Here is an 18,620-nt window from a genome sequence, read left to right as displayed (position 1 = left end):
GAATGAAAGCTGGAGGCGTGCCCCCGATAATCCTCGCCCCGGGTGGTGAGTGGTCTGACTTGCAGGGACCGGTGGCCTTGGCCAGGAGCGGTCCTGCCGGACTGTAATTTTAATTTCCTGCCCAGGCTGTAATTTTAATTTCCCTTGGACGCTTGGCAAAGCCCTTCTGGGGGAGCCCTAGTGCCTGGCATGAGCGGAGCGGGCTTCCAGGGAGGCATTCACCCGGTCAGCGTCAGGAACCATCCTAACTGAGGCCTCGGTGAGTGCTTTTTGTATGACTGGACAGTGAAGCTGTCTGTGTGAATGACCTGGCTGTTGCTCAGTGTACTCCTAATTAAAGTGTCTTTTACTCCGTGTTCCCAGGCTCCCTCTTTCCCTTCGGTCGACGTGGGTGTGCCGGACGCCTCTGGCAGGACTAACCCCGTGGCTTTTATGTCCAACGTGCTGTGCTGCGTGTGCCTGCAGGTAAGAAAAGCTGGGAGTGCGGTCCCTCTGCTTTGATTACTGTGTCTCTTTGGTAGTGATTTTGGAGGGGAATCCCAGAGCGATTTGGTTTGAAGGGGACCTTCAAAGGCCACCCTGTCTTCCGTGGGCAGGGACACCTTCCCCTCTCATCCCCGGTTGCTCCAAGTCCCGTCCAGCCTGGCCTGGAACACTTGCAGGGATCCAGGGGCAGGCTCAGCTTCCCTGTGCAGTGTGCTCTAATATCTCTCCCCTGGCATCCTGAAAAATGTTGTCAGCGTGTTTTGTTGGACGCCGGTAAGCGGGACCCGGGTGAAAAGGACATTCTCTGAGGTGCTGGGAGAAGGAGGACTCGTGCGGAGACAGCGGGAACGGGAGCGTGCTGCGGAGAAGGAAAATTCCAGGGGGTGGGTGCCGAGAAATTTGTCCTTCCCTTGCCCTGTGCTCTGCACTCAGCAATGGGTCAAGTGCAGAAGTTTCCTGGGGACCCTGGAAAATGAGGCCGGGTCTGCCAAGAAAAGTGGGGCCAAAGGAGCAGGACCTGGGTCTGCGAGCGTGGGAGAAACAAGGGCCGGGTCATCCTCTGCCTCCGGGAGGGAGGGCAGCAGGAAAGGCCACGGACTAAAGCACTGAAGTGCCGTTCCCCAGGGAGCCCCTGCCCAGCACTGAACTTGCTTGTGCACTTGCTGTCCCTTTGCCAGCGGAGCCGAAGCGTCGGGTGCGGGTGCCGGGGGGATGGAGCAGCCAAGGACAAACTGGGAGGGTGTTTGCGAAGGAAGGGGGTAGAAGGAGCTCTTGACGTGCTTTTTTTACTTCTTCATCCCACAGAATTGCCACGAGAGGAAATACTTCAGAGGGGCTTCCCTCCAGATAAGCCCTGAATGTGCCAGGAGGTTTCAGCTGGGAGAAAGGAGCTGTGGAAGAAAAGCAGCCTAAAAATAGCCAGCGGGGATCATCAGGTTTTCCAGCCAAGAAAAACCAGGAGGGAGATGAGGGAATCGGGTTCCAATTCCTAAAGATTTGGTGGGTGTAGGAATGATTTCTGTGTGTTTTCCAGTCCCTTTTGATTCCTGGGATGATTTTAAAATGATGGCTAAATTGGAGATGTTGTTTTTGAGAGGAAATGATGCCAAATAAATGCAGAGTTTGGGGTCAGTTTTTTGGATGATTTGGGTCAGGTTTTGGGGTCAGTTTTGGGTCATTGTTTGGGGTGATTTGGGTCAGTTTTGGGTCAGGTTTTGGGGTCAGTTTTGGGTCAGCTTTTGGGGTGATTTGGGTCGGTTTTGGGTCAATTTTTGGGGAGCACTGGGTGTTACTGGGGGTTGTTGGGGAGCACTGGGTGTTTACTGGGGAGCACTGGGTGTTACTGGGGGTTGTTGGGGAGCACTGGGTGTTACTGGGGAGCACTGGGAGAGAAAATGAAAAATAAAGAGAATAAAAACTAAACGAAATAAAAAAAAGGAAATATAAAAAACAAAAGAAAATTTTAAAAAAAAAAGGCAAAAAACCTAAAAAGGAAATAAAATGAAAATGAAATAAAAGAGAAAAAGAAAAAAAAAAAAAAGAAACCCCTTCTTGGGCACCCCGTTTCCTCTCCTCCCCCCCCCCCGAACCGTAAATTGCGGGGTCATCACCCCAAAAATGTGAGAAGGGGACCCCAAAATGTGGGTGAGGGAAGCCCAGGGAGCCGAAAAAGTGGAGGGGGAGCCGCAGTAAGAAAGCGAAGCCGGGAGGTCGGGCGGCGGGGTGGGGGGGGGAGCCGAGGTGGCGACGCCGGCGCATGCGCAGTCGTTGGCAAGACGCCGGCGATCACGTGGTAAGCAAGGGCAGGCAGGAGCGGGACCGGCGACGCATGCGCAGTGGCTCTCGTGCCGGCGCAGCGCTCCCTGCTCGAGTTAAGGGCCGGTTCCGGCGGCAGGGCGGGACTGGCGGTCTCCCGTCTCTCCCGGGGTGTGTGTGGGGGGAATAACATGAAGATTTTTTGGGGTGAAAGCGCAGAAATTAGCCAGGAGGGACGCTAATTTGGGTAAACTCGGTCACCGGAAGTAGAGAGCGACCGGAAGTCCTCCAGGCCCCGGCGCGGAAGTCCGCCAAGCCCACAGTAAAGATGGCGCCGCCAGGACCGGAACGACCACACTAAAGATGGCGGCCCCGGCCCGGAAGTCCGCCAAGCCCACAGTAAAGATGGCGCCGCCAGGACCGGAACGACCACACTAAAGATGGCGGCCCCGGCCCGGAAGTTCGCCCGGACGCCACACTCAAGATGGCGCCTCCAGGACCGGAACTTAGCCGACGCCACACTCAAGACGGCGGTGAGAGGCCCCCCCCCCCCCCCCCCTTCCCGCCTCAGAGAGGCGTTTAACCTGGTGCCTGACCTCCGCCCCGACCCGGACCCCCGCCCCGCGCCAGCAGCGCCGTCTCGCCGCGCCGCTTCCCGCTGTGGGGACAGGGCGGGGCGCTCGGCGGCGCCGGGCGCGGGCGGCAGGTTCGTGGGCGGCGGCGGGCACCGGCGCGGGCAGCCCCCCTCGGCGCCGCGCGCGCGGCGCTCCGCCCGCCCGCCTCGTTCCGCTCCGCTCCCCTCCTCTCCCGTCCCCGCTCCCCCCCCCCCCGCTCCCCTCCGCTCCCGCTCCCGCCGTGCCCTGGAGATGCTGTCGGAGCTGCGCCGCCGCCTTCCCCCCCCCTCCCCAGGAAGCGACCCACGGCGCCAGATCCCACGGAGATCGTCCCCGGGGTAAGCTGGGCGCGGCCGCTCTTCTGCCTCTCCCGCGGCCATCGGCGACTGCAGGCAGGGGAAGCGACAGGCAAGTTTCTCGCCTCTGCGGAGAAACTTGCACCTGCGTGCCGCCGCAGGGCTGGGTTCGGATGTGCCCTGGCATTGCGCCCCCCCACCCCCCCCGCGGGGAGGGTCTGCGCTGCCTCGGGGACCCTGTCTGCGCTGCCGGGAGAGAGAAATCCTTTGGGAAGCTGGGATAGAAACAGCAACTCTGTGAATTGCTCAGCTTTTCCTAGGCAAGGGCAGGTTTTCGGGAACAAAGGCCCGTACGCGCGAAAGGCGCCGCGGGTCTCGCCAAGGTGGGGGGGGGGGGGGGCGGCTGCAGTGCCGCGCGCGGCTGCAGTGCCGCTCCCGGCCGTGTCCGCCAGGCGGCGACTGTGAGGCAGGGCCCGGCGCTCGGGGGCGCTCTCGCAAGCGACGCCCCCGGGAAAGCGGCGGGGTTTGGGCACTGCCGGCCTTCCCCCGCAGTGCCCGGGCTGGCCCGGCGCCTGGCAAAACCTCTGAGGGAAAAGGCAAGCAACAACTGCGCTTCTTCTGCCGTTTCTTTAGCCAGGGACTGGAACACAGACAAAATCGAGGGGCTCTTTGACCTGGGCAGGCTCCGAGCATTTTTCAGCCTTCCTTAGCAGGGCATTCTCACCCTCTGAAAAGCTGAAAGACTTTAACGTCTGGATACACGCCTGCAGCTGTGCAAATTGATGTAGCTTCTTTTAGGAAATGAAGATGACGTTTTCCTGTTGTGAGCCTCTACTCTGCTTTTTCAATCAGGTGATGAAGCTTATGGAAAAAAGACAAAATGCCTCGGGGTGAGTACATTCTACCGAGTTTTGCTTCTCTGGGATCGGTTTGGGAAAATCCTGTGAAATTCTAAAAAGCTTCTCTCCGTGTTTTCTAGTTGTTTTTTCAGCCTTGGTCTAAGTTTCATGTAGAAAAGGGCACAGAATTAGAACAGGTAAACTAGACTTTCTCAGGAGAGATGGAAGAAAAGTCTGCTGATTCCGGTTCTGCTTTTCTTGTCTTCTATTAGACTGTCATTTTCTCTCCCCTGCTGTTCAAATAGGCAGCAATTAATTGCTCTGCTGAAGAGTTTGCTGTACTAAGTGTCTGTCAAATCGATGCCTTCAACTCAAGGTAGCACCTGCTCCTTAGTTACAAAACGTTCCTCACAGGAGATTTTCAGGCGTGCCCATAAATCTCCTCGCTGTTTGTTTGGGAGAACAGGGTTTTCTCGTCTGTAACAGAATAGTCATGGCATTTGCTATGGAATGCTGGTGGCAATCTAGTCAGAAGAGGACCCCGTGCTTCACTAATTTTCCCTTTTTGTTGTTCGGGGTGACTTCTTCCCAGGGATGTTATTCTTGACCCCCCGGGGCAAACGGAGGTGTCAGCGTCAGGAGCCATCCTAACTGAGGCCCTGGTAGGTAAGTGCTTTTTGTGTGACTGGACAGTGAAGCTGTCTGTGTGAATGACCTGGCTGTTGCTCAGTGTACTCCTAATTAAAGTGTCTTTTACTCCGTGTTCCCAGGCTCCCTCTTTCCCTTCGGTTGCCGTGGATGTGCCGGACACCTCTGGCAGGACTAACCCTGTGGCTTTTATGTCCAACGTGCTGTGTGCCTGCAGGTAAGAAAAGCTGGGAGTGCAGTCCCTCTGCTTTGCTTGCTGTGTCTCTTGGGTAGTGATTTTGGAGGGGAATCCCAGAGCGATTTGGTTTGAAGGGGACCTTCAAAGGCCACCCTGCCTTCCGTGGGCAGGGACGCCTTCCACTCTCATCCCCGGTTGGATGCTCCAAGTCCCATCCAGCCCGGCCTGGAACACTTGCAGGGATCCAGGGGCAGCCTCAGGTTCCCTGTGCAGTGTGCATTTAATAGCTCTCCACTGTCATCATGAAAAATTTTGTCAGCACGTTTTGTTGGACGATGGCAAGCAGGACCTGGGTGAAAATTTGGGTTCTCTGAGGTGCAGAGGGAAATAATTCTCCTTTGAAGTCCAGTGTAATTCAGTTTTGCACGAGTCTTGTCTGCCTTATGTTTGAATTGCTTTCTCTTCCAGGAAGTTTTAAATTAAACTTTTATTTTGTGTCTCCCCCCCAGTATCCTGTCCAAGACCAAGCTACCTTTCCTTGTGGGAATGGACTGGCCGGGCTTTGGCAGTCTGGCCCCTCGAAAGACTAAAGTGACCTCTTCCAGCAGGGGAAGACTTTCTGGCAAGCGGTGCCAGAAAGAACTGGAGTTTCTGGAGAATGAAAGCTGGAGGCGTGCCCCCGATAATCCTCGCCCCGGGTGGTGAGTGGTCTGACTTGCAGGGACCGGTGGCCTTGGCCAGGAGCGGTCCTGCCGGACTGTAATTTTAATTTCCTGCCCAGGCTGTAATTTTAATTTCCCTTGGACGCTTGGCAAAGCCCCTCTGGGGGAGCCCCGGTGCCTGGCAGGAGCAGAGCGGGCTTCCAGGGAGGCATTCACCCGGTCAGCGTCAGGAACCATCCTAACTGAGGCCTCGGTGAGTGCTTTTTGTATGACTGGACAGTGAAGCTGTCTGTGTGAATGACCTGGCTGTTGCTCAGTGTACTCCTAATTAAAGTGTCTTTTACTCCGTGTTCCCAGGCTCCCTCTTTCCCTTCGGTCGACGTGGGTGTGCCGGACGCCTCTGGCAGGACTAACCCTGTGGCTTTTATGTCCAACGTGCTGTGTGCCTGCAGGTAAGAAAAGCTGGGAGTGCAGTCCCTCTGCTTTGCTTGCTGTGTCTCTTGGGTAGTGATTTTGGAGGGGAATCCCAGAGCGATTTGGTTTGAAGGGGACCTTCAAAGGCCACCCTGCCTTCCGTGGGCAGGGGCACCTTCCACTCTCATCCCCGGTTGGATGCTCCAAGTCCCATCCAGCCCGGCCTGGAACACTTGCAGGGATCCAGGGGCAGCCTCAGGTTCCCTGTGCAGTGTGCATTTAATAGCTCTCCACTGTCATCATGAAAAATTTTGTCAGCACGTTTTGTTGGACGATGGCAAGCAGGACCTGGGTGAAAATTGGGGTTCTCTGAGGTGCAGAGGGAAATAATTCTCCTTTGAAGTCCAGTGTAATTCAGTTTTGCACGAGTCTTGTCTGCCTTATGTTTGAATTGCTTTCTCTTCCAGGAAGTTTTAAATTAAACTTTTATTTTGTGTCTCCCCCCCAGTATCCTGTCCAAGACCAAGCTACCTTTCCTTGTGGGAATGGACTGGCCGGGCTTTGGCAGTCTGGCCCCTCGAAAGACTAAAGTGACCTCTTCCAGCAGGGGAAGACTTTCTGGCAAGCGGTGCCAGAAAGAACTGGAGTTTCTGGAGAATGAAAGCTGGAGGCGTGCCCCCGATAATCCTCGCCCCGGGTGGTGAGTGGTCTGACTTGCAGGGACCGGTGGCCTTGGCCAGGAGCGGTCCTGCCGGACTGTAATTTTAATTTCCTGCCCAGGCTGTAATTTTAATTTCCCTTGGACGCTTGGCAAAGCCCTTCTGGGGGAGCCCTAGTGCCTGGCAGGAGCAGAGCGGGCTTCCAGGGAGGCATTCACCCGGTCAGCGTCAGGAACCATCCTAACTGAGGCCTCGGTGAGTGCTTTTTGTATGACTGGACAGTGAAGCTGTCTGTGTGAATGACCTGGCTGTTGCTCAGTGTACTCCTAATTAAAGTGTCTTTTACTCCGTGTTCCCAGGCTCCCTCTTTCCCTTCGGTCGACGTGGGTGTGCCGGACGCCTCTGGCAGGACTAACCCCGTGGCTTTTATGTCCAACGTGCTGTGCTGCGTGTGCCTGCAGGTAAGAAAAGCTGGGAGTGCGGTCCCTCTGCTTTGATTACTGTGTCTCTTTGGTAGTGATTTTGGAGGGGAATCCCAGAGCGATTTGGTTTGAAGGGGACCTTCAAAGGCCACCCTGTCTTCCGTGGGCAGGGGCACCTTCCCCTCTCATCCCCGGTTGCTCCAAGTCCCGTCCAGCCTGGCCTGGAACACTTGCAGGGATCCAGGGGCAGGCTCAGCTTCCCTGTGCAGTGTGCTCTAATATCTCTCCCCTGGCATCCTGAAAAATGTTGTCAGCGTGTTTTGTTGGACGCCGGTAAGCGGGACCCGGGTGAAAAGGACATTCTCTGAGGTGCTGGGAGAAGGAGGACTCGTGCGGAGACAGCGGGAACGGGAGCGTGCTGCGGAGAAGGAAAATTCCAGGGGGTGGGTGCCGAGAAATTTGTCCTTCCCTTGCCCTGTGCTCTGCACTCAGCAATGGGTCAAGTGCAGAAGTTTCCTGGGGACCCTGGAAAATGAGGCCGGGTCTGCCAAGAAAAGTGGGGCCAAAGGAGCAGGACCTGGGTCTGCGAGCGTGGGAGAAACAAGGGCCGGGTCATCCTCTGCCTCCGGGAGGGAGGGCAGCAGGAAAGGCCACGGACTAAAGCACTGAAGTGCCGTTCCCCAGGGAGCCCCTGCCCAGCACTGAACTTGCTTGTGCACTTGCTGTCCCTTTGCCAGCGGAGCCGAAGCGTCGGGTGCGGGTGCCGGGGGGATGGAGCAGCCAAGGACAAACTGGGAGGGTGTTTGCGAAGGAAGGGGGTAGAAGGAGCTCTTGACGTGCTTTTTTTACTTCTTCATCCCACAGAATTGCCACGAGAGGAAATACTTCAGAGGGGCTTCCCTCCAGATAAGCCCTGAATGTGCCAGGAGGTTTCAGCTGGGAGAAAGGAGCTGTGGAAGAAAAGCAGCCTAAAAATAGCCAGCGGGGATCATCAGGTTTTCCAGCCAAGAAAAACCAGGAGGGAGATGAGGGAATCGGGTTCCAATTCCTAAAGATTTGGTGGGTGTAGGAATGATTTCTGTGTGTTTTCCAGTCCCTTTTGATTCCTGGGATGATTTTAAAATGATGGCTAAATTGGAGATGTTGTTTTTGAGAGGAAATGATGCCAAATAAATGCAGAGTTTGGGGTCAGTTTTTTGGATGATTTGGGTCAGGTTTTGGGGTCAGTTTTGGGTCATTGTTTGGGGTGATTTGGGTCAGTTTTGGGTCAGGTTTTGGGGTCAGTTTTGGGTCAGCTTTTGGGGTGATTTGGGTCGGTTTTGGGTCAATTTTTGGGGAGCACTGGGTGTTACTGGGGGTTGTTGGGGAGCACTGGGTGTTTACTGGGGAGCACTGGGTGTTACTGGGGGTTGTTGGGGAGCACTGGGTGTTACTGGGGAGCACTGGGAGAGAAAATGAAAAATAAAGAGAATAAAAACTAAACGAAATAAAAAAGGAAATATAAAAAACAAAAGAAAATTTAAAAAAAAAAAAGGCAAAAAACCTAAAAAGGAAATAAAATGAAAATGAAATAAAAGAGAAAAAGAAAAAAAAAAAAAAAGAAACCCCTTCTTGGGCACCCCGTTTCCTCTCCTCCCCCCTCCCCCGAACCGTAAATTGCGGGGTCATCACCCCAAAAATGTGAGAAGGGGACCCCAAAATGTGGGTGAGGGAAGCCCAGGGAGCCGAAAAAGTGGAGGGGGAGCCGCAGTAAGAAAGCGAAGCCGGGCGGTCGGGCGGCGGGGTGGGGGGGGGAGCCGAGGTGGCGACGCCGGCGCATGCGCAGTCGTTGGCAAGACGCCGGCGATCACGTGGTAAGCAAGGGCAGGCAGGAGCGGGACCGGCGACGCATGCGCAGTGGCTCTCGTGCCGGCGCAGCGCTCCCTGCTCGAGTTAAGGGCCGGTTCCGGCGGCAGGGCGGGACTGGCGGTCTCCCGTCTCTCCCGGGGTGTGTGTGGGGGGAATAACATGAAGATTTTTTGGGGTGAAAGCGCAGAAATTAGCCAGGAGGGACGCTAATTTGGGTAAACTCGGTCACCGGAAGTAGAGAGCGACCGGAAGTCCTCCAGGCCCCGGCGCGGAAGTCCGCCAAGCCCACAGTAAAGATGGCGCCGCCAGGACCGGAACGACCACACTAAAGATGGCGGCCCCGGCCCGGAAGTCCGCCAAGCCCACAGTAAAGATGGCGCCGCCAGGACCGGAACGACCACACTAAAGATGGCGGCCCCGGCCCGGAAGTTCGCCCGGACGCCACACTCAAGATGGCGCCTCCAGGACCGGAACTTAGCCGACGCCACACTCAAGACGGCGGTGAGAGGCCCCCCCCCCCGCCCCCCCTTCCCGCCTCAGAGAGGCGTTTAACCTGGTGCCTGACCTCCGCCCCGACCCGGACCCCCGCCCCGCGCCAGCAGCGCTGTCTCGCCGCGCCGCTTCCCGCTGTGGGGACAGGGCGGGGCGCTCGGCGGCGCCGGGCGCGGGCGGCAGGTTCGTGGGCGGCGGCGGGCACCGGCGCGGGCAGCCCCCCTCGGCGCCGCGCGCGCGGCGCTCCGCCCGCCCGCCTCGTTCCGCTCCGCTCCCCTCCTCTCCCGTCCCCGCTCCCCCCCCCCCCGCTCCCCTCCGCTCCCGCTCCGCCGCCGTGCCCTGGAGATGCTGTCGGAGCTGCGCCGCCGCCTTCCCCCCCCCCTCCCCAGGAAGCGACCCACGGCGCCAGATCCCACGGAGATCGTCCCCGGGGTAAGCTGGGCGCGGCCGCTCTTCTGCCTCTCCCGCGGCCATCGGCGACTGCAGGCAGGGGAAGCGACAGGCAAGTTTCTCGCCTCTGCGGAGAAACTTGCACCTGCGTGCCGCCGCAGGGCTGGGTTCGGATGTGCCCTGGCATTGCGCCCCCCCACCCCCCCCCGCGGGGAGGGTCTGCGCTGCCTCGGGGACCCTGTCTGCGCTGCCGGGAGAGAGAAATCCTTTGGGAAGCTGGGATAGAAACAGCAACTCTGTGAATTGCTCAGCTTTTCCTAGGCAAGGGCAGGTTTTCGGGAACAAAGGCCCGTACGCGCGAAAGGCGCCGCGGGTCTCGCCAAGGTGGGGGGGGGGGGGGGGGGCGGCTGCAGTGCCGCGCGCGGCTGCAGTGCCGCTCCCGGCCGTGTCCGCCAGGCGGCGACTGTGAGGCAGGGCCCGGCGCTCGGGGGCGCTCTCGCAAGCGACGCCCCCGGGAAAGCGGCGGGGTTTGGGCACTGCCGGCCTTCCCCCGCAGTGCCCGGGCTGGCCCGGCGCCTGGCAAAACCTCTGAGGGAAAAGGCAAGCAACAACTGCGCTTCTTCTGCCGTTTCTTTAGCCAGGGACTGGAACACAGACAAAATCGAGGGGCTCTTTGACCTGGGCAGGCTCCGAGCATTTTTCAGCCTTCCTTAGCAGGGCATTCTCACCCTCTGAAAAGCTGAAAGACTTTAACGTCTGGATACACGCCTGCAGCTGTGCAAATTGATGTAGCTTCTTTTAGGAAATGAAGATGACGTTTTCCTGTTGTGAGCCTCTACTCTGCTTTTTCAATCAGGTGATGAAGCTTATGGAAAAAAGACAAAATGCCTCGGGGTGAGTACATTCTACCGAGTTTTGCTTCTCTGGGATCGGTTTGGGAAAATCCTGTGAAATTCTAAAAAGCTTCTCTCCGTGTTTTCTAGTTGTTTTTTCAGCCTTGGTCTAAGTTTCATGTAGAAAAGGGCACAGAATTAGAACAGGTAAACTAGACTTTCTCGGGAGAGATGGAAGAAAAGTCTGCTGATTCCGGTTCTGCTTTTCTTGTCTTCTATTAGACTGTCATTTTCTCTCCCCTGCTGTTCAAATAGGCAGCAATTAATTGCTCTGCTGAAGAGTTTGCTGTACTAAGTGTCTGTCAAATCGATGCCTTCAACTCAAGGTAGCACCTGCTCCTTAGTTACAAAACGTTCCTCACAGGAGATTTTCAGGCGTGCCCATAAATCTCCTCGCTGTTTGTTTGGGAGAACAGGGTTTTCTCGTCTGTAACAGAATAGTCATGGCATTTGCTATGGAATGCTGGTGGCAATCTAGTCAGAAGAGGACCCCGTGCTTCACTAATTTTCCCTTTTTGTTGTTCGGGGTGACTTCTTCCCAGGGATGTTATTCTTGACCCCCCGGGGCAAACGGAGGTGTCAGCGTCAGGAGCCATCCTAACTGAGGCCCTGGTAGGTAAGTGCTTTTTGTGTGACTGGACAGTGAAGCTGTCTGTGTGAATGACCTGGCTGTTGCTCAGTGTACTCCTAATTAAAGTGTCTTTTACTCCGTGTTCCCAGGCTCCCTCTTTCCCTTCGGTTGCCGTGGATGTGCCGGACACCTCTGGCAGGACTAACCCTGTGGCTTTTATGTCCAACGTGCTGTGTGCCTGCAGGTAAGAAAAGCTGGGAGTGCAGTCCCTCTGCTTTGCTTGCTGTGTCTCTTGGGTAGTGATTTTGGAGGGGAATCCCAGAGCGATTTGGTTTGAAGGGGACCTTCAAAGGCCACCCTGCCTTCCGTGGGCAGGGACGCCTTCCACTCTCATCCCCGGTTGGATGCTCCAAGTCCCATCCAGCCCGGCCTGGAACACTTGCAGGGATCCAGGGGCAGCCTCAGGTTCCCTGTGCAGTGTGCATTTAATAGCTCTCCACTGTCATCATGAAAAATTTTGTCAGCACGTTTTGTTGGACGATGGCAAGCAGGACCTGGGTGAAAATTGGGGTTCTCTGAGGTGCAGAGGGAAATAATTCTCCTTTGAAGTCCAGTGTAATTCAGTTTTGCACGAGTCTTGTCTGCCTTATGTTTGAATTGCTTTCTCTTCCAGGAAGTTTTAAATTAAACTTTTATTTTGTGTCTCCCCCCCAGTATCCTGTCCAAGACCAAGCTACCTTTCCTTGTGGGAATGGACTGGCCGGGCTTTGGCAGTCTGGCCCCTCGAAAGACTAAAGTGACCTCTTCCAGCAGGGGAAGACTTTCTGGCAAGCGGTGCCAGAAAGAACTGGAGTTTCTGGAGAATGAAAGCTGGAGGCGTGCCCCCGATAATCCTCGCCCCGGGTGGTGAGTGGTCTGACTTGCAGGGACCGGTGGCCTTGGCCAGGAGCGGTCCTGCCGGACTGTAATTTTAATTTCCTGCCCAGGCTGTAATTTTAATTTCCCTTGGACGCTTGGCAAAGCCCTTCTGGGGGAGCCCTAGTGCCTGGCATGAGCGGAGCGGGCTTCCAGGGAGGCATTCACCCGGTCAGCGTCAGGAACCATCCTAACTGAGGCCTCGGTGAGTGCTTTTTGTATGACTGGACAGTGAAGCTGTCTGTGTGAATGACCTGGCTGTTGCTCAGTGTACTCCTAATTAAAGTGTCTTTTACTCCGTGTTCCCAGGCTCCCTCTTTCCCTTCGGTCGACGTGGGTGTGCCGGACGCCTCTGGCAGGACTAACCCCGTGGCTTTTATGTCCAACGTGCTGTGCTGCGTGTGCCTGCAGGTAAGAAAAGCTGGGAGTGCGGTCCCTCTGCTTTGATTACTGTGTCTCTTTGGTAGTGATTTTGGAGGGGAATCCCAGAGCGATTTGGTTTGAAGGGGACCTTCAAAGGCCACCCTGTCTTCCGTGGGCAGGGACACCTTCCCCTCTCATCCCCGGTTGCTCCAAGTCCCGTCCAGCCTGGCCTGGAACACTTGCAGGGATCCAGGGGCAGGCTCAGCTTCCCTGTGCAGTGTGCTCTAATATCTCTCCCCTGGCATCCTGAAAAATGTTGTCAGCGTGTTTTGTTGGACGCCGGTAAGCGGGACCCGGGTGAAAAGGACATTCTCTGAGGTGCTGGGAGAAGGAGGACTCGTGCGGAGACAGCGGGAACGGGAGCGTGCTGCGGAGAAGGAAAATTCCAGGGGGTGGGTGCCGAGAAATTTGTCCTTCCCTTGCCCTGTGCTCTGCACTCAGCAATGGGTCAAGTGCAGAAGTTTCCTGGGGACCCTGGAAAATGAGGCCGGGTCTGCCAAGAAAAGTGGGGCCAAAGGAGCAGGACCTGGGTCTGCGAGCGTGGGAGAAACAAGGGCCGGGTCATCCTCTGCCTCCGGGAGGGAGGGCAGCAGGAAAGGCCACGGACTAAAGCACTGAAGTGCCGTTCCCCAGGGAGCCCCTGCCCAGCACTGAACTTGCTTGTGCACTTGCTGTCCCTTTGCCAGCGGAGCCGAAGCGTCGGGTGCGGGTGCCGGGGGGATGGAGCAGCCAAGGACAAACTGGGAGGGTGTTTGCGAAGGAAGGGGGTAGAAGGAGCTCTTGACGTGCTTTTTTTACTTCTTCATCCCACAGAATTGCCACGAGAGGAAATACTTCAGAGGGGCTTCCCTCCAGATAAGCCCTGAATGTGCCAGGAGGTTTCAGCTGGGAGAAAGGAGCTGTGGAAGAAAAGCAGCCTAAAAATAGCCAGCGGGGATCATCAGGTTTTCCAGCCAAGAAAAACCAGGAGGGAGATGAGGGAATCGGGTTCCAATTCCTAAAGATTTGGTGGGTGTAGGAATGATTTCTGTGTGTTTTCCAGTCCCTTTTGATTCCTGGGATGATTTTAAAATGATGGCTAAATTGGAGATGTTGTTTTTGAGAGGAAATGATGCCAAATAAATGCAGAGTTTGGGGTCAGTTTTTTGGATGATTTGGGTCAGGTTTTGGGGTCAGTTTTGGGTCATTGTTTGGGGTGATTTGGGTCAGTTTTGGGTCAGGTTTTGGGGTCAGTTTTGGGTCAGCTTTTGGGGTGATTTGGGTCGGTTTTGGGTCAATTTTTGGGGAGCACTGGGTGTTACTGGGGGTTGTTGGGGAGCACTGGGTGTTTACTGGGGAGCACTGGGTGTTACTGGGGGTTGTTGGGGAGCACTGGGTGTTACTGGGGAGCACTGGGAGAGAAAATGAAAAATAAAGAGAATAAAAACTAAACGAAATAAAAAAGGAAATATAAAAAACAAAAGAAAATTTAAAAAAAAAAAGGCAAAAAACCTAAAAAGGAAATAAAATGAAAATGAAATAAAAGAGAAAAAGAAAAAAAAAAAAAAAGAAACCCCTTCTTGGGCACCCCGTTTCCTCTCCTCCCCCCCCCCCCCGAACCGTAAATTGCGGGGTCATCACCCCAAAAATGTGAGAAGGGGACCCCAAAATGTGGGTGAGGGAAGCCCAGGGAGCCGAAAAAGTGGAGGGGGAGCCGCAGTAAGAAAGCGAAGCCGGGCGGTCGGGCGGCGGGGTAGGGGGGGGGAGCCGAGGTGGCGACGCCGGCGCATGCGCAGTCGTTGGCAAGACGCCGGCGATCACGTGGTAAGCAAGGGCAGGCAGGAGCGGGACCGGCGACGCATGCGCAGTGGCTCTCGTGCCGGCGCAGCGCTCCCTGCTCGAGTTAAGGGCCGGTTCCGGCGGCAGGGCGGGACTGGCGGTCTCCCGTCTCTCCCGGGGTGTGTGTGGGGGGAATAACATGAAGATTTTTTGGGGTGAAAGCGCAGAAATTAGCCAGGAGGGACGCTAATTTGGGTAAACTCGGTCACCGGAAGTAGAGAGCGACCGGAAGTCCTCCAGGCCCCGGCGCGGAAGTCCGCCAAGCCCACAGTAAAGATGGCGCCGCCAGGACCGGAACGACCACACTAAAGATGGCGGCCCCGGCCCGGAAGTCCGCCAAGCCCACAGTAAAGATGGCGCCGCCAGGACCGGAACGACCACACTAAAGATGGCGGCCCCGGCCCGGAAGTTCGCCCGGACGCCACACTCAAGATGGCGCCTCCAGGACCGGAACTTAGCCGACGCCACACTCAAGACGGCGGTGAGAGGCTCCCCCCCCCCCCCCCCCCCCCCCCCCTCCCGCCTCAGAGAGGCGTTTAACCTGGTGCCTGACCTCCGCCCCGACCCGGACCCCCGCCCCGCGCCCGCAGCGCCGTCTCGCCGCGCCGCTTCCCGCTGTGGGGACAGGGCGGGGCGCTCGGCGGCGCCGGGCGCGGGCGGCAGGTTCGTGGGCGGCGGCGGGCACCGGCGCGGGCAGCCCCCCTCGGCGCCGCGCGCGCGGCGCTCCGCCCGCCCGCCTCGTTCCGCTCCGCTCCCCTCCTCTCCCGTCCCCGCTCCCCCCCCCCCCGCTCCCCTCCGCTCCCGCTCCCGCCGTGCCCTGGAGATGCTGTCGGAGCTGCGCCGCCGCCTTCCCCCCCCCTCCCCAGGAAGCGACCCACGGCGCCAGATCCCACGGAGATCGTCCCCGGGGTAAGCTGGGCGCGGCCGCTCTTCTGCCTCTCCCGCGGCCATCGGCGACTGCAGGCAGGGGAAGCGACAGGCAAGTTTCTCGCCTCTGCGGAGAAACTTGCACCTGCGTGCCGCCGCAGGGCTGGGTTCGGATGTGCCCTGGCATTGCGCCCCCCCACCCCCCCCGCGGGGAGGGTCTGCGCTGCCTCGGGGACCCTGTCTGCGCTGCCGGGAGAGAGAAATCCTTTGGGAAGCTGGGATAGAAACAGCAACTCTGTGAATTGCTCAGCTTTTCCTAGGCAAGGGCAGGTTTTCGGGAACAAAGGCCCGTACGCGCGAAAGGCGCCGCGGGTCTCGCCAAGGTGGGGGGGGGGGGGGGGGCGGCTGCAGTGCCGCGCGCGGCTGCAGTGCCGCTCCCGGCCGTGTCCGCCAGGCGGCGACTGTGAGGCAGGGCCCGGCGCTCGGGGGCGCTCTCGCAAGCGACGCCCCCGGGAAAGCGGCGGGGTTTGGGCACTGCCGGCCTTCCCCCGCAGTGCCCGGGCTGGCCCGGCGCCTGGCAAAACCTCTGAGGGAAAAGGCAAGCAACAACTGCGCTTCTTCTGCCGTTTCTTTAGCCAGGGACTGGAACACAGACAAAATCGAGGGGCTCTTTGACCTGGGCAGGCTCCGAGCATTTTTCAGCCTTCCTTAGCAGGGCATTCTCACCCTCTGAAAAGCTGAAAGACTTTAACGTCTGGATACACGCCTGCAGCTGTGCAAATTGATGTAGCTTCTTTTAGGAAATGAAGATGACGTTTTCCTGTTGTGAGCCTCTACTCTGCTTTTTCAATCAGGTGATGAAGCTTATGGAAAAAAGACAAAATGCCTCGGGGTGAGTACATTCTACCGAGTTTTGCTTCTCTGGGATCGGTTTGGGAAAATCCTGTGAAATTCTAAAAAGCTTCTCTCCGTGTTTTCTAGTTGTTTTTTCAGCCTTGGTCTAAGTTTCATGTAGAAAAGGGCACAGAATTAGAACAGGTAAACTAGACTTTCTCGGGAGAGATGGAAGAAAAGTCTGCTGATTCCGGTTCTGCTTTTCTTGTCTTCTATTAGACTGTCATTTTCTCTCCCCTGCTGTTCAAATAGGCAGCAATTAATTGCTCTGCTGAAGAGTTTGCTGTACTAAGTGTCTGTCAAATCGATGCCTTCAACTCAAGGTAGCACCTGCTCCTTAGTTACAAAACGTTCCTCACAGGAGATTTTCAGGCGTGCCCATAAATCTCCTCGCTGTTTGTTTGGGAGAACAGGGTTTTCTCGTCTGTAACAGAATAGTCATGGCATTTGCTATGGAATGCTGGTGGCAATCTAGTCAGAAGAGGACCCCGTGCTTCACTAATTTTCCCTTTTTGTTGTTCGGGGTGACTTCTTCCCAGGGATGTTATTCTTGACCCCCCGGGGCAAACGGAGGTGTCAGCGTCAGGAGCCATCCTAACTGAGGCCCTGGTAGGTAAGTGCTTTTTGTGTGACTGGACGCTGAAGCTGTCTGTGTGAATGACCTGGCCAGTGCTCGGTGTACTCCTAATTAAAGTGTCTTTTACTCTGTGTTCCCAGGCTCCCTCTTTCCCTTCGGTTGCCGTGGATGTGCCGGACACCTCTGGCAGGACTAACCCTGTGGCTTTTATGTCCAACGTGCTGTGTGCCTGCAGGTAAGAAAAGCTGGGAGTGCAGTCCCTCTGCTTTGCTTGCTGTGTCTCTTGGGTAGTGATTTTGGAGGGGAATCCCAGAGCGATTTGGTTTGAAGGGGACCTTCAAAGGCCACCCTGCCTTCCGTGGGCAGGGACGCCTTCCACTCTCATCCCCGGTTGGATGCTCCAAGTCCCATCCAGCCCGGCCTGGAACACTTGCAGGGATCCAGGGGCAGCCTCAGGTTCCCTGTGCAGTGTGCATTTAATAGCTCTCCACTGTCATCATGAAAAATTTTGTCAGCACGTTTTGTTGGACGATGGCAAGCAGGACCTGGGTGAAAATTGGGGTTCTCTGAGGTGCAGAGGGAAATAATTCTCCTTTGAAGTCCAGTGTAATTCAGTTTTGCACGAGTCTTGTCTGCCTTATGTTTGAATTGCTTTCTCTTCCAGGAAGTTTTAAATTAAACTTTTATTTTGTGTCTCCCCCCCAGTATCCTGTCCAAGACCAAGCTACCTTTCCTTGTGGGAATGGACTGGCCGGGCTTTGGCAGTCTGGCCCCTCGAAAGACTAAAGTGACCTCTTCCAGCAGGGGAAGACTTTCTGGCAAGCGGTGCCAGAAAGAACTGGAGTTTCTGGAGAATGAAAGCTGGAGGCGTGCCCCCGATAATCCTCGCCCCGGGTGGTGAGTGGTCTGACTTGCAGGGACCGGTGGCCTTGGCCAGGAGCGGTCCTGCCGGACTGTAATTTTAATTTCCTGCCCAGGCTGTAATTTTAATTTCCCTTGGACGCTTGGCAAAGCCCCTCTGGGGGAGCCCCGGTGCCTGGCAGGAGCGGAGCGGGCTTCCAGGGAGGCATTCACCCGGTCAGCGTCAGGAACCATCCTAACTGAGGCCTCGGTGAGTGCTTTTTGTATGACTGGACAGTGAAGCTGTCTGTGTGAATGACCTGGCTGTTGCTCAGTGTACTCCTAATTAAAGTGTCTTTTACTCCGTGTTCCCAGGCTCCCTCTTTCCCTTCGGCCGACGTGGGTGTGCCGGACGCCTCTGGCAGGACTAACCCCGTGGCTTTTATGTCCAACGTGCTGTGTGCCTGCAGGTAAGAAAAGCTGGGAGTGCAGTCCCTCTGCTTTGCTTGCTGTGTCTCTTGGGTAGTGATTTTGGAGGGGAATCCCAGAGCGATTTGGTTTGAAGGGGACCTTCAAAGGCCACCCTGCCTTCCGTGGGCAGGGGCACCTTCCACTCTCATCCCCGGTTGGATGCTCCAAGTCCCATCCAGCCCGGCCTGGAACACTTGCAGGGATCCAGGGGCAGCCTCAGGTTCCCTGTGCAGTGTGCATTTAATAGCTCTCCACTGTCATCATGAAAAATTTTGTCAGCACGTTTTGTTGGACGATGGCAAGCAGGACCTGGGTGAAAATTGGGGTTCTCTGAGGTGCAGAGGGAAATAATTCTCCTTTGAAGTCCAGTGTAATTCAGTTTTGCACGAGTCTTGTCTGCCTTATGTTTGAATTGCTTTCTCTTCCAGGAAGTTTTAAATTAAACTTTTATTTTGTGTCTCCCCCCCAGTATCCTGTCCAAGACCAAGCTACCTTTCCTTGTGGGAATGGACTGGCCGGGCTTTGGCAGTCTGGCCCCTCGAAAGACTAAAGTGACCTCTTCCAGCAGGGGAAGACTTTCTGGCAAGCGGTGCCAGAAAGAACTGGAGTTTCTGGAGAATGAAAGCTGGAGGCGTGCCCCCGATAATC

General features: G+C 56.4%; 6 long non-coding RNA genes across 10 annotated transcripts; all 6 read left to right on the top strand.

Moving 5' to 3' along the window:
- The first annotated feature begins 144 nt into the window (after positions 1 to 144).
- Positions 145 to 5,499, top strand: LOC135425752 (uncharacterized). Its single transcript, XR_010435739.1, has 3 exons — positions 145 to 259; positions 341 to 465; positions 5,326 to 5,499. It is a non-coding gene; the product is annotated as an uncharacterized LOC135425752 (long non-coding RNA).
- LOC135425753 (uncharacterized) lies at positions 515 to 1,823 on the top strand. The gene is made up of 2 exons (XR_010435740.1): positions 515 to 759; positions 1,291 to 1,823. It is a non-coding gene; the product is annotated as an uncharacterized LOC135425753 (long non-coding RNA).
- Positions 5,500 to 6,700: 1,201 nt separating the features above from the next.
- Positions 6,701 to 12,065, top strand: LOC135425779 (uncharacterized). Its single transcript, XR_010435754.1, has 3 exons — positions 6,701 to 6,806; positions 6,888 to 7,012; positions 11,882 to 12,065. It is a non-coding gene; the product is annotated as an uncharacterized LOC135425779 (long non-coding RNA).
- Positions 7,206 to 8,370, top strand: LOC135425780 (uncharacterized). The gene is made up of 2 exons (XR_010435755.1): positions 7,206 to 7,306; positions 7,838 to 8,370. It is a non-coding gene; the product is annotated as an uncharacterized LOC135425780 (long non-coding RNA).
- A 285-nt stretch (positions 12,066 to 12,350) lies between the features above and the next one.
- On the top strand, positions 12,351 to 13,851 carry LOC135425722 (uncharacterized). Of its 2 annotated transcripts, none has more exons than XR_010435723.1 (2): positions 12,351 to 12,493; positions 13,319 to 13,851. It is a non-coding gene; the product is annotated as an uncharacterized LOC135425722 (long non-coding RNA). The 2 variants fall into 2 exon arrangements; XR_010435724.1 differs by lacking the exon at positions 12,351 to 12,493 and adding an exon at positions 12,543 to 12,787.
- Positions 13,852 to 15,097: 1,246 nt separating this feature from the next.
- On the top strand, positions 15,098 to 17,967 carry LOC135425721 (uncharacterized). 4 transcript variants are annotated; one of them, XR_010435720.1, is made up of 3 exons: positions 15,098 to 15,302; positions 16,045 to 16,693; positions 17,877 to 17,967. It is a non-coding gene; the product is annotated as an uncharacterized LOC135425721 (long non-coding RNA). The 4 variants fall into 4 exon arrangements; XR_010435719.1 differs by having other exon boundaries at positions 16,045 to 16,697; XR_010435721.1 differs by lacking the exon at positions 17,877 to 17,967 and adding an exon at positions 16,802 to 17,020.
- The last annotated feature ends 653 nt before the right edge of the window (positions 17,968 to 18,620 follow it).

Source organism: Pseudopipra pipra, chromosome 22 (assembly GCF_036250125.1).
Source record: "Pseudopipra pipra isolate bDixPip1 chromosome 22, bDixPip1.hap1, whole genome shotgun sequence".
Taxonomy (NCBI): Eukaryota; Metazoa; Chordata; class Aves; order Passeriformes; family Pipridae; genus Pseudopipra; species Pseudopipra pipra.
The sequence above is the reverse complement of the archived record's forward strand: the minus strand, read 5'-3'. Positions and strand labels throughout refer to the sequence as shown.